The sequence below is a fragment of the Chelonia mydas genome, chromosome 22 (assembly GCF_015237465.2).
Source record: "Chelonia mydas isolate rCheMyd1 chromosome 22, rCheMyd1.pri.v2, whole genome shotgun sequence".
Lineage (NCBI taxonomy): Eukaryota > Metazoa > Chordata > Testudines > Cheloniidae > Chelonia > Chelonia mydas.
Genome location: NC_051262.2, coordinates 12,361,364 through 12,372,511, shown reverse-complemented (window position 1 = coordinate 12,372,511; position 11,148 = coordinate 12,361,364). Strand labels below are relative to the sequence as shown.

General features: G+C 45.2%; 1 long non-coding RNA gene across 1 annotated transcript; it reads left to right on the top strand.

The window, feature by feature from the left end:
• Positions 1-610: 610 nt before the first annotated feature.
• On the top strand, positions 611-6,170 carry LOC122463551. Its single transcript, XR_006287022.1, has 3 exons — positions 611-861; positions 1,333-1,401; positions 6,095-6,170. It is a non-coding gene; the product is annotated as an uncharacterized LOC122463551 (long non-coding RNA).
• Positions 6,171-11,148: the final 4,978 nt, after the last annotated feature.

Here is an 11,148-nt window from a genome sequence, read left to right as displayed (position 1 = left end):
GGGGAGAAACGTCCAATCTTCGGTGTTTCGCTGTGGAAACTTCTGAAATAAGAGTGAATTTATTCCACAGTAACTACTCCACCTTGAAAGCACATTATAGTTATTTTGTAATAAAGTGACTTTTATTCCAGATCATAGTGTCCACACGTGCAGCTATTCCACAGTAGCCATTTCACAGGTCTGGCCGGAAAACAAGAATTCTAGTTTGCAAAAAGTGTCCAGGTTTCAACAGTTGTTTTCATTCTGCATTGAAATGAGACTAGAGCGTTTGAATGTTTTCAGTCAGCGGAGAGAGAAGGGGAGCCCCACCCCAGAACCGCCAAACACCTGGTGGTTAGCGTACTGACTTGGGACATGGACCCTGAATCCCAGCAGCACAGAGATTTGGACCTGGGTCTTCCACATCCCGCATGAGTGTCCTAATCACTGGGCTCCTGGCTATCTTGGGGCAGCGTTTCTCGCATATATATTTTGACCAGAAATTCCATTTTGGATCTGAGAAATCTTCTCAACAAAAAATGTCCGTGACATCTGTATGTTTCCATGACAAGTGGATTTTGGTTTGTTTTTTTGGTGAAGCCTAGAAAAGTTTTGTTGAAAAATTCCTGGTTAATTTTCCCGTGGTGCCAAGCCCGAAATGCCCCTGTCAGGAATCAGAGCCAGCACCAGAACCAGTCTCCAGGCAACCTGACTAGCACAGCTGGCCGGTAGTAAGCTGCCTCATTGACTATACTGCCTGATTGGTAGGAAGAATCAGCAGACCAGCTTTTAAGCCCAGCAGCAGCAGTTTAGTGGCCACTTGAAGCACTTGCCCATGGCTGTGATAGCTCCTGCCTCTGATCCACCCCTGCTTTACTCCAGGTAACCCAGCTCTGGGCCTCAGCTCCAATTCCTCAATTTTGACTCTGACTGCAACCCTTGGCTCTGGCAGCTGGCCTCTGACTCCAATTCTGACCCATGGTTTGGGCATCTGGCTTCTGACTCTGACCCTGGGCTTCTATTCCTGGCCACCAACTCCTGCTCTAACCACTGGGAATGACCACCCACATCCTGGTCTCTGACAGTTCCCTTTCTCAATTGCATCCTGTTCCTCCTAATTATCTGGATCCACTCTAAGCAGCCCTGCCCCTGGGTGTGCAATCCTTCAGCTCTCATTCATGGGAGCAGTCCCCACTGGGAGCACTCAGGTGAGGCAGAAGTGCTGGATTGGACCCGTGGTGTTGTCCTTTTCAGGTACACCTATCAGGTCCCTCCTTGATCGTCATCCTCACTGGCAGTCACCATGCCAAGCTATAGATGTTTAATCATAGTTCATTAAATCTCTCTCTCCAGCCCCTGATTGTTCTGTTTGGCCTGCAGGAGTACCAAGAAACCCCAGTCCTGGCCCAGGACCCCGCTATGGTAGGTGCTGTACAAGTACAGAACAGCAAGAACCTGCCCCAAAGACCTCACGTTTTTGTGCCAAGCCCAGTTTGTCCTTGTACCAAGCACACAGCGGCTCCCACTAGCCGGACATCAGCCACATAAAGCTAAGGTGTAGCCAGCATGCCCTTCCTCTTGGCAGTGTCCTCATTTCCGCAGTCTCCCTCCCTTCTGCTCCCCAACCAGAGTTTCCTAATTTCTTCCACTCCCAGGACCACCTCCAATGCTGGGATTCAAGCTCCCAAATCTGAGCCACACCCACTAATACCCCAGCACCACCATTCCCACTCCCAGCCTCTAAGCACAATAGGATCCAGGCAGCAAGGACTCAAGGACAGGGAGATGTCACTGGTACAATCCCTGCTTGTGCTTACCTGCTGCTGGCACTGCTGGGCTATTGCCATTTTGCAGGTAGCCAGGCCTCCCGGGATCAATTCACGTTACCACCATCTTGGAACAAATGACTCAGTGCCCGGAAAAGGGGGCTGCCACACGTCTGAATTGCTAGTGCCTTCACAGAGGAGGTGCAGTGTGGCACGGGAGCTGGCCCCAACTGGGAGATTAGTGGGTAGAGCTGGGTAGTTGTTCCCAGGCGTTTGCGGAGGAGCTGTGCTCAGCACTACCTAGGTCCTCTGGGAAAGGAGGCGGGCGTATACCACTCCCTGGGAGAGAAGATATGCTGGGCCATCCCCATTCTGGGAGCGCCAGTGCGTGAACTTGAAGAGGGAGCCCTGGTGTAGGGCCTGGGCCATTACCTGGGCTGGGATTGGCAACATGCATGGGATACAAAAGCGAATGGCACGGTGGCTGAGGGAACGGCTGCTGAACAGAGAGGGCTGTGTGCATATTGCCCTTTGTGTGTCTCATCGGTGGGCACATCTCAGGGTGGCGTGAATAGCTCTGGATGCAGCAGATGTGTCCTGGAGTATGTCTGTGTGTCTCCTGGTGCAGTGTGTGTATCTTGGTGCATTGCAAGTGGGAGACAAGGTGTGTATCTGTGTACTTGCCTGCCTCTCAAGGAGGGTGGGGGTTGCGTCTTGCAGTGTGCGTTCGTGTATGATTTTGTGCCTTTGTGTCTGTGTGTGAGAGACTCCAGATCCTCAGCATCTCCAGCTCCTTGGTTTAGCCCTGCTCGGGTCCAACGCTGACAGATGTGCTCTTTCTGTTCCAGGGCCCTCCACAGACCTCCCAGAATTTTTCCAGAGGAAACTATTAGAAATATTTAAGTCACTGCATAGTTCAGGGGTTTATAACTGAGCAGAGTGAGCTTCACTGCCCAGCACAGGTCTGGGACTATCAGTGAGGAAGTGGAACTGGCTAGGGCTTTGTAACTGCCAGTGAGTAGATGGCACAAGGCTTTATAACTGAGCACGTGGAATAACCGAGAGTGCAGTCCCTAGAGACCCCTTATTAAAGAACCCTAATCCTCATGTAGTCAACTGAAGAAGTTTTAATGAAGGTATAATGTTGGGTGCTTCTGGGTTTTAATTTGCTGATTATATCCCAATGACTATTTCGACACCCCTGCTTAATTCCACATGCAATGCCCCCAGCAAATGCTGGATGATTAATAGCTTTGGCTGCGAATCTTTGCGAAAGGCAATGGGCCAAATTCAGCTCTCATTTGCACTCGGGTAAATCCATATGGTGGATACTGACAGTCTTACTCACCACGACTAGTATGAGTAATTCCTCTGATATCATTGATGGGACTAATTGTGGCATGAGATACTGTTCAGTAAATATATCAGAATCTGGTCCATTGTGGTAACTCTGTTGACTTCCGTGATTAACACCACTCTGCAGGAGAGTGCAACTGAGCCTTTTGGCTATCTTTTGAGTGCTTGGGGTGGTTAGTTACAGCCATCGGCTAGAAAAGAAGGAAGCATTGTCTAGTGAATAGAATAAGGAGCTGGGAATTGGATCTCCTGGGGTGTGATCCTGGTTTTAACACTAATTTGTTGTGTGACTTTTTGGTCAAGTAACAGCCATATTTTCACTCGTGTCTTGGCTCCCCAACTAGGTGACAACCTGTGCCTAACTTTCAGAGGTGCTGAATGCCCACAGGTCACCTTGATTTCAGTTGTAATTTGGAATGCTCAGCACCTTTGATAATTAAGCCTGAGGTGTGTAAAAATGAGCACTCAAAAATTGAGGCTTAGCGTCGACACTTCTGAAAATGTTTGCTTAATTAAACCTCGGTGTGCCTCAATTTCCCCATCTTTAAAATGGAGCAATAGTGACAACTATCCCATGTTAGTCTGTATCAGCAGAAAGAACGAGGAGTACCTGTGGCACCTTAGAGACTAACACATTTAGTTGAGCATAAGCTTTCATGGGCTAAAGCCCACTTCATCAGATGCATGCAGTGGAAAATACAGTAGGAAGATATATATACACAGAGAACACGAAAAAATGGGGGTTGCCATACCAACTCTCAACAAGACCAATCGATTAAGGTGGGCTATTATCAGCAGGAGAGAAAAAAACGACGTTTGTAGTGATAATCAGGATGGCCCGTTGTTACTCTCACCTTCTTATCACTACAAACATTGTTTTTTTTCTCCTGCTGATAATAGCCACACCTTAATTGATTGGTCTCATTAAGAGTTGGTATGGCAACCCCCATTTTTTCATGTTCTGTGTGTGTGTGTGTGTGTGTATATATATATATATATATATATAATATACACCTACTGTATTTTCCACTGCATGCATCCGATGAAGTGAGCTTTAGCCCACGAAAGCTTATGCTCAAATAAATTTGTTAGTCTCTAAGGTGCCACAAGTACTTCTGTTCTTTCAACTATCACATGGTTTCTCTTGTAAAATTTCATTAAGGAATAGTTATAAAGCACTTTAAGACCATGTAGAATATAGGCACGCAAAATGAAATGTGTGAGTCTGAAGATGACATGAATAAGATTTACTGCTTCCCTGTCTTTAAAAGGTATCTTTGAGTTTGAGGAGACATCAAATCCGATGAAGTGAGCTGTAGCTCACGAAAGCTTATGCTCAAATAAATATGTTAGTCTCTAAGGTGCCACAAGTCCTCCTTTTCTTTTATCAAATCTAACAGATTCCCTCATTTCATACGAAAGTTCCATGGAGGTGCTCGACACATTTTCACCAAAGTTTGCATGGAAAATTATTTCTTTCCAGGCTCTTTCACAATCTAGATGTTTGTTGTTGTTTTTAAAAAGTTCCCATGAATTGGGCATTTTTCCCTCTGGGCAAAATTAAATTCAAACTGTTGCAGGTTTTCCAATGAGCACTGATTTTTTTCGGGCACAAATAATTTTTGAAATGACACAAAAAACACGTGGCACTTTTTTGCTTGACAGGAGGACAGTCTCTTGGAGTCAAAGGGTCAGATTTTCAAGTTAAACATGACCACATGGGACCATTTTTGAGCATTCAAAATAAGATGTGAAAACCTCATTTTTCTAAGAGTTTAAAACAAAGCTGGTTGAAAAATTCTGAAATTCAATTTTCTGATGAAAATCAGAAAAGCTGTTTATTATTATTATTTATTATATTTGTGTTGTGGTAGCACCAAAGAACCCCAGTCCTAGACTAGGACTCCTTTGTGCTAAGAGAGCTGTACAAATACAGCACAGAAAGGCAGCTCCTGCCTCAAAGAATGTTCAATCTTAAACCTCGTCTTCACTGCAAACAACAACACAGTGTTAGTAACTCAGATTCAAATCCTTGTGAAGATTGATTGGGCTAGTCGTCACTGCAGTGTTAACTCAAGCTAGAACTCAAGTTTTGCCCCTAACTTGGTACCCGTCCACACACGCAATCTCTAGCTTGAGTTAAGTGGTTCTTTAGTCTCGACTCCAGGGCGGAGGATGGGTTGAAGTTCAAGGGTTGCTGGTGCTGGAACGAGTAACGCAGTGGGGATGATGCAGCTTGAGTTGCAACTCCTCAGCAGCTAATGTAATCATTCTGCTAATCCAGCCACTCTGTTGCTCATGGGAAACGTAGGTCGACATATTAATGACACAAGTTGCAAAAAATCCACACCCCCTAGTGTCGCCACCATCCTAAACCCCGGTATAGACGCAGCAAGGTCAATGGAAGCATTCTTCTGTCGACCTAGCTGCCGTCACGCGGGGAGGTGGAGTTACCAGTGATGGAAGAACCCTTTCCATCACTGTAGTAACTCACCCATAATGTCTACACTACATAGCGATGCCTCTGTCACTTCCATGGTGTAGACGAACCCCGGCATTCCACGCTCAATCGAGCTAGCGTGAGTGGAGTAACTTGAGTGTACGAAGTCAAGCTAACTGTTGCAATGAAGGCTTTGTATAGCAATGAGACATGGCAGGGGGTATGCTGTTGCCCTAGAATTATATGCCTTGGGTGTGTTATAGGGCATGAGGCTGAAAGCTAAATGCCTTCAGCAACCCAAACTGTGTGATTGAAGGATCTAAATACACACCCTGTTGGAGCTTATTGTGGTGATTCAATGAAAGGGAGGGCTAAAAGAGAGATCACTTTGTATTGCTTTCCCATTAGATTGCTTTTGTTAGGCTTGCAAATGCAACAAGCTATAAGGAGGTGTGCAGTGCTACCAACACAGATGCAAAGATGTGGTATATAAACCCCCATGACGTATACAATGTTAGCGTTTCTGTAACATCGTTGTCTTTAAATATTAAAGCTAATTTGGACGGACGTGAAAACAAGCTGATAATCCTCTGAGGAGTCTAGGGCTGAAAACATTGGATGGGAAGTCAGGGGGTCTGGGATCTATTAGTGGCTCTGAGGTGGAGTTCCTGGGCAAATTTCTTCATCTCTCTGGGCCTGATTTTTCTGCCCTTCCTTGCTCCTCACCATGGAGTCAATAACCTCATGAACACCTGTGCACAAGGGGTGTGAAACACAACCGTTCAGTGCTGGTAGTTTTTACGCTTATTTTGCAAAGGCATAAATGATGGCTTGGAATGTAGCTACTTGGATACCTTGGTCATAGCCATAGTAAAAGAACCGAAAGATCCAGGGCAGTGGTGAATCAGGCCCTCTTTTTTTGTTTCCATATCCATAAAATTAAGATGAAAGTACTTGGTAGTGATCACCATGAAAAGTCAATATTTGGTAAGGGATAGCAAGAAGGTATCACAGGAGGAAACTGCAGGGTCTCACCTATCCCTCAATAAATAACTCTTCTATAGCACTTTTCTTCTGTAGATCTTAAAGTACTTTACAAATGAAAGTAAGTATCATTATCCCTACTTTGCAGATGGGGAAACTGAGGCATAGAGGAGCTGAGGTCATATAGCTGGGCCATAGCAGAGTGAGAATAGAACCCAGGTGTCCTGATTCCCTGACCACTAGAGCAGACTGCCTCCCCTGCAGGCGAACTGTTTGCAATGTTGATTTTCTGATGGCAGCCACCATACCTACCCTACAGAAGTGTCTGTCTGTTAATTTGGATTTCTAGATATGTGCTTGTCCTTTCACTCAAGGCTCAAGTGAATTCAAATTACGTGTTCAAACATTACAAGAGTCAGCAGTAAACACGCACTGAACTCTCCCCATCCAAGATAAATGTATTAGGATTAATAAAGTCCACACATACACGTCGGGTTGGGTTCTTTCCCATACACACCCATTTAATCAGGCATCCCCCGAAAGGCTAAATTTATTCGTGGCTGTAGAGATTTTTCAGAGCTTCAGGGGAAAAGCACTGGAGTTGTTTGTTCGTTATCCCTTTCCATTATGTTCATCTCCTCTGCACCCCACTGTGCTACCCATCTTAGACAAACAGAACAGAGCCTGAATTAGACAATGTTGTACAGTGGGGCGTGAGTCTTTCCTGCCCTCTACTGCAATTGGCTAATGCCCTGTAATATGACAGATGATTAACTTCTTTCATCCTCCATAGCTGCAGATGTTGTTATTGCTAATAAAGCTATCCGGCCCCTCTATCCAGCCATCCACATCCTTTGTTGGCCATGCTTTCTTTCAAAATGTCCATTTTATAAATCACTGTGATTAGGTTTATGTTGCTCTTTGTTATATTTATACCACTCACGTTAGGTTTTAGAGTGCTTCCATTATATCTATATATTGCTTTCATTATATTTATGGTCCTTGTGTTGCATTTGCCTTGCTTTCCTTAGATAGATGTCATTTCCTAGCATCTATCAGCCAGTCACACGGTGTACGAGGCTTAGGCCTAGATGGTCTGTAAATGAACAGGAAGACACGAAGACTTACTTCTGTTAGATTTATACGATGTAGTTAGATTTATATCCCTTCTGACTCCGAGTTGCTTCACTTAGATTTATAATATCTCTTCTCTTAAACTTTTCTTGCTTGGAATAGATTTATATCCATTTTTGTTAAATGTATATTGCTTAAGTTAACACTGATATCCCTTTCGTTAATCTTTGGTCATTTCCAATTCGAGACTTATTGGCTCATTTCAGCAAATACCCAGGCCTGGTTTTCCATTCATCTCCAGAGAGTTTACTCCAATGTAACTCTACTGATTTCAGCAGAATCACGCCAGATTTACACCAGCATAAATGAGAAATAGGACCAGATCCTCCATGCACAAGGTCTCCCATTGGGTGCTCAGATACCATGATGATGAGTGCAATACTAGACAGACTTCCTGAGACTTTCCAACATTTTGCATGCCCCCATTTTGTGTTGTGTCTAAATCTAAAGGTACTTGCTGGGCAGTGCATAAAATAAACTTTATCTCAAGTGACGCTTCGGGCTGGAAGCTCAGCAGACGTAAATAGCAGATGTATAGCTTCACTGAAGTCACCAGAGCTACATCAGTTGAAGACCTGGCTTTACATATCCTGTCCCTCCACAGTTACATGAGACAAAGAAATAAAACAGAAGGGATACAAAACCCTCATGCTTCGGGGCATATGGCAACCTCCGACTGACAAAGGTCAGCAGGAAACTTCCCCTAAGAGCTGTTGTTTCATACATTCACTGCAGGATATCTTGTACCTTCTTCTGAAGCCTCTGGTGCCAGTCACTGTTGGAGACTCATTGGTCTGATCTGGAGCAGCTGTTCCTAGACCTTTTTGGTGACATGCAGTTTTATTTCTAGCTCCTGCGAGATCCGCATCATATGGAGTTACATTTCCTCCAAGGTTTTCTGTACGTGGTGGATTTTGGCCATCGGCACCCAGCTGCTGGGTTAGATGCCCCTGTTCAGAACCCTGTTGTAGACATGCTAAAAGCCACAGTTCGCACCAAGGCTTCTTGCCCTGGCTTGAAACTGGGATAAGCTGCACCACTACAATTCATGGCATATCCTGTTTACATTAGGGGTTTGCACCCATTCAGCTGCACCAAGCCTGAAACTGAAGCAAACCTCCAATGTCAACAAGACTTCCATTGCCTGTAAACTGCAAATACTGTTATGAGAATGCAGGATGTTTAAACACACAATCTCACAGTGCCAACATCACAGGCAGGCCTAAGGTTTCTACTCAGCTTGGCACCCGCACCATTGCTGTAGAGGACTGGCATATCTTTTAGGAAGATTGTTCTGTTTCTGAGGACATTGGAACATGTGTTTTGAACTGGACTATTTTTCCCCAGGGTAATTCAGTGTTTGTTTGGAGCATGGGAGTATTTGCCATCAAACCAGCAGACACACATTTGGGCTAAGGAGGGAGAAAGACACAGATTTCACCTGCCTAGACTCCTGACCCGCTCCCCACACACTTTACCCTTCCCTCCCCTGCACACCCCCCACCGGGTCTTTGAAGCATGCAGCCATGGGGGAGGTGGGCAGGCGGCAGTTCCACTCTTACAGAAAGACTGTTGTTTGATAGTCAGATCCAGATGTGAAAGGAGGAGTGAGTTGCCTGAGTGTAACAGAAGCAGGCTGGGGGAGGGGGGAGAAAGGGAGTCTGAGTCTTCTGTTTAAACCAGTGCAAAACCACTGAAGCCAGTAGAGTTGCCTAGGTGTAACTGATCTGAATTTGTCCCATTGGGGGCAAGTTACATTCAGTCCCCTCCCAAAAAATGGAAGTTACACCAGAAAAGAGACTAAACTCTCATCGTGAGCAAAGGGAAAGGGACGTGATGAAATGCACATGCTTTGCTCTTGTTTTCTGTTCTGTGCAGGAAAAGGGACATATCCATTTCTCAGTGACACACCTGTGCAAGGTCACTGAAAAGGCGAGTGTAGTTTGGCCTGAAGTGGTTCAACACTTTCAAAGAGGAGGCAGGAGCTATGGTCAAGGTACAAATGCTTATTCACTTTGCTCCCCTTCAAAAGCAGCCCTTACTCACACCAGGCGTCCTGACTCATGGGAATGGTCTCCATAGCCCTAGGGGAATTTTACAAACATTTCCCACTGTTGCTAAGCCCAGTTCAGCTGCATTAGTGTTAGTAGCACTGGGAACCCTAGTCTAGATGGGCCTCTGGGGCTCTCGGCAGTACATTGTGCAATCTTGCTCAGAGCACGCCTTTTCTACATGGTGCATCACACCCCACAGCACATCTAAAGTAGGACTCCTAATTTTGATCACACTGATGGGGATGAACCAGGTATTTGAACTTCTCACATCAGCAAGGGTTGCAGGGCTGGACCTTAAATATGTCCAGAGTTTAAACAAATGTCTAGAGTCTGCTTTTACTCCCACTGAAGTCAAACTCAGTAGCAGTTAAATTCCAGTGGGGGTCCCAGGTCCTTAGCCAGTGTAAATTGGCAGGGCTTCATTGGCTTGAATGGCACTACACCAGCTTACTCCAGATGCAGATCTGACTGCAGTGGGATTGGGATTATGCCCTGGAACATTTTTGTCATGTCCAACATGTGAGACTGCAACTTCTGAAAACAAACAGCTTTTGCACAAGCTTAGCTCAATGTCTCAATGAACCTGCATTTAATCAGAGCCTCAGAATTGCTGTCAGAGACTCTGTACCTGAGATCTCTGGCTATGGAGGCGTAAGCACTCAGCTAGTCTTCTAAACCTCTGCTGCCAGAAAGCATTTATTTAATTGCTCCTGCTCTATTATGCCTCTCCACCTTTTGATTCCCTGGTACACAGAGTAGACTGGTTAAAAGGTCAGAGATGCAAAGCACTGGGCACTGCTTTGAGCAAGGAAAACATTTTGAAAATACCATTCAGAACCTTGTAGGTAATGTTTAAGCAAATTGGGGGCAGAGAAAAAACATTCTAAAGAAACAGTGAATTTATTTTTATTAAGGAAAAGTAACTTGAACTCTGCTTCCTTCCAAAACAGGATTTGAACTGATTGCCAGATCTGCAAATCAAGCTGTGTTCGTGTCACCTCTGCCACCATCACCAGTAATAACTAGGACTTCGCTTGATGCGGCCCAGAGACCGAGAGAATCCAGCTAACCCTCCCATTGTTCCGTCGGCTCCGCAGTGCCGCTAACCATAGCAAAATACTGATATTTTTGTCAGTAAAATCTGCGGATGTGACTCAGAAATACGGAAGGGGCTGGATTCTGATCTCAGTCACACATTTGTGTAAGTCTGGATTCACACCAGTGTAACTGAGGTCAGAACCTGGCCCCAGGTGCACTGGTGGAATAAGATGGTTTGTTTTTGTTTTTTACATCGACCATACAGGTAGCTTTGTAAAGTGGATGCTAAGGGATGAGCAGTGCTTAATTTGTGCTGGGGCTTGGCAGGGCTGAGCCTCTAGGCTTGGCAGTACACAGCCCTAGCACCTCTGGGCTTGCCATGTCAGTTATGAATGTA